We start from the raw sequence: 2,922 nt of genomic DNA, 5'->3' as shown, positions 1-2,922 counted from the left end.
ATCTGAAGAGCGTTCTAGAGAGTAATAGAAAGGATCTGACCCAAAACAATGGGTCCACTGACTAAGAAGTAGGATCAGGGATTTCCTGGGCTCCTTGGAGTCAGAAGCGCCTGGGTTCAATCCTGGCTGTACCACTGACTAGATTGGTGACCTTCGGCAAATTATTTAACAAGAAACAAGAAAATTTCCTGGAGTTGTCATAAGTACTGAGATAATATATGTTAAATTTGTAGCACAGAGTGTGGCATATAGTACATGATCAATTAATGTTATCTACTACTATTATAAGCATCATTATTTTCCTTGAAAAATGTTTCAATTGGCTATTGCTTTAAATTTCTTGGATGAAACAAAATACACGGAAAGATCCTGCCTGGTGAGGTGTTACTTGTCAATGTGTTTTATAAATTTACTAAAAGTACTGTGTGAATAGGAACTGTTTGTAGCTGGAGGCATGAGAGTTGTGGAAGCCAACCAAGCATTGACTTACTGATGTTCCAAAAATCACAATTAATGAGACAAGGTAAAAGAGGGTGTAAAGGGCTTCCCTGGTGGCGCAGTGGTTGAGAGTCCGCCTGCCGACACAGGGGATGCGGGTTCGTGCCCTGGTCCGGGAGGATCCCACATGCCGCAGAGCGGCTGGGCCCGTGAGCCACGGCCGCTGAGCCTGCGCGTCCGGAGCCTGTGCTCCGCAACAGGAGAGGCCACAACAGTGAGAGGCCCGCATACGGCCAAAAAAAAAAGAGGGTGTAAAGCCAAAAAATCAAAAGAAAGCATTAAATTTTCACCGAAACTGACAGGTTTTCACAGGGCTTCAGTTAGCAGAACGTGTGATGAGCCCTAGATTTGCTGCCAAGGACCACAGGTTTCTAAGAGCCAACCTGACTTCAAGTTGTTTAACCTACAATAACAGTAAACATTGCTGCTGGTTTTCACCTAAGTCAAGAATTGATTGAAACAGTACCCTCTTTTAGACTCGAGTACATACTGAGAACATATTTCAAGAGTACTACGTTTTTCTTGCACTCAAATCATGGACGGCTATAATGGGTTCTGCCTGTTCCATGTACAAATGACCAATAATGGAAGGGAAGCATTCTAGGCTTTAAATAGATTGAGTGTCAGGGGAGGAGAGTTCCCCTCAATTACAGCAATTAAAGATCCTTTAAGGGCAACGTAGAATGCTTCAGAGAATTCAAAATAGAGTCCATTCTAACGTGAAACTTATGAAGATTAGGAAGAAGATATTAAAATCTTTCCTCTGAGATGTGAAAGGTAATTTCCTCATACAAGACTCCTTCAGCCTAGCCTGCTAACTTCAAGCATTTTACATTAGCAAAAACAAAAAGGGCAAACATTATCAAGCATTCCAAGCTTATCATCTGTCTGTATGGGGCGAATCACTGAGAAGAACAGTAAATGTCATCACTCTGCAGGAATCAGGGTCCTCCAGCTAGCCACAGCCACTGGAGTTCCAAATCTTTCCAAAAATAGCTATGACTTATATACAAGTGTTCATCAAACACCTCACATATGAACTCTTAAACAGAGAGCGCTGAGACAATGGTCACCTATCAAACTGCGGCAGAGGTAAATGCAGTTGCTGCTGACCAAAAGGCACATGGTGTCAACCAACGAATTTAAATGACTTGCTCTCCCTTAAAATAGTCTCTTCTCCAAATCAACATGACTGTCTCAAAGCTAAGATTTTCCCACCTGTTTTTAACTCACTGTCCTAAAAACAAATAGAACTGATCTCTGAAACCAAAGAAAATCCTGACTCAGGCATTGGTAAACACCTAACAATTTTTCTATTACAAATCAGCACATGAAACACCATCTGCCTACTTTCATTTCTGAGTCCACGACCCGGAGGTATCTTTTACTACAGGAGTTTAAAAAGTAAGTGCGGTCACTTTACACACTATTGGTCTCCCGACTGCCTGAAGAGGAAAAACAAAAAGGCATAAAAGGTTTCTCACGTGGAAGTATCTGACAACTCTGTACTGTAAATATTTTATGAAATTCCTCACTTCCAAACTCGCATCTAAATACCTGGTACAGGGTTCCAATTGTCTTGAAACAGCTTAGCACTTGACGGGTGACGGGTAGTCTTAAGTTATAACATTCCAAAGTAACATTAGAAGACTTTCTCAAATTGCCCACTTCCCAAGTTTTTTTCGCACAGACATTAGCCGTTTGATTTTCTCTCAAACCAGTATTCTTTTACTCTCACCACCTTAGCCCAGAAATCCTCGTATTGATTTCAATCTTCTTAGATAATAGAAAAGGGAAAGCATTATCAGCATACCTTGTATTCATCGCGCTGTTCTGTTCCTCCCCCTTCCTTAAAAATCTACAGTGATGAATGCAGTAATTGGGAAGGCTGCTTTCTGCTTAAAAAAATAGGGATGTGTGTGGAAGGCATGAAGTGGTAACAAGGACCCCTGGTCTTTCACACGGTGTAGATAAATCCTGGCTTTAACTTAGGTAACTTCGGTCTGCTTTAGACTCTTAGAACAGCACGGCCCTAAAACGGATTCGAAAACAAAAACAAAAAACAAAAACCACCAAAGCTGCCCCTTTCGGAAGTTTCTCACCCTTGGTCGGGGGCCAGGAGCGCTCTTCTTAGAGATCCCTTATGCAGACAGCCCACGTCCAGCCCTTTATATTTGATTTTCCAAATTAGCTAATCTCCCTCGAACTTCAGCCCGTCCCCGAACCCGAAGAGAGTCCTCAATCTCTGCGACCGAGCCTTGCAGAGACTTCACCCTCCTCCTCGAGCCCCGGGGCTCACCCCGGCCGGCGCGCCGCCCTCTCCCCAGCCGGGCCCGGGCGCCCTCCGCAGCCCCCTCCCGCCTGGCCCCGCAGGCCCGCCCGCCCGCGCCCCGCGCCGCTCCCGCCCCGGCCCCGCACCCCCTA

The sequence above is a fragment of the Lipotes vexillifer genome, unplaced genomic scaffold (genome assembly GCF_000442215.2).
Source record: "Lipotes vexillifer unplaced genomic scaffold, Lipotes_vexillifer_v1.1 scaffold743, whole genome shotgun sequence".
NCBI classification, from domain to species: Eukaryota; Metazoa; Chordata; class Mammalia; order Artiodactyla; family Lipotidae; genus Lipotes; species Lipotes vexillifer.
This window is presented reverse-complemented; position numbering follows the sequence as displayed.